This window comes from Calidris pugnax, unplaced genomic scaffold, assembly GCF_001431845.1.
Source record: "Calidris pugnax isolate Ruff unplaced genomic scaffold, ASM143184v1 scaffold497, whole genome shotgun sequence".
In the NCBI taxonomy this organism is placed as follows: Eukaryota; Metazoa; Chordata; class Aves; order Charadriiformes; family Scolopacidae; genus Calidris; species Calidris pugnax.
Window position 1 is genome coordinate 52,800 of NW_015091196.1, and position 455 is coordinate 53,254.

The window sequence follows — 455 nt, forward strand, 5'->3', positions numbered from 1 at the left end:
GCGCCACCAGCAGCAGCAGCAGCAGCAGCATCTATAGGGGATGGAGACAGCCCCACACTTATGGGGGGGAGCCTATAGGGCACACCCCACATGCCCCGCATCCCCTATAGGGTACGTCCCCTATAGAGGACACCCCACAGATGCTGTGGCCCCTATAGGGTAGGTCCCCTATAGAGGACACCCCACAGATGCTGCGTCCCCTATAGAGCACACCCCACATACCCTGCATCCCCTATAGGCTACGTCCCCTATAGAGCACACCCCACAGATGCTACTTCCCCTATAGAGGACACCCCACATGCCCTGCATCCCCTATAGGGTATGTCCCCTATAGAGCACACCCCACACACCCTGCATCCCCTATAGAGTGCACCCCCTATAGATTATACCCCACATTCTCTGCATCCCCTATAGGGTACGTCCCCTATAGAGCACACCCCACAGATGATGCGTCC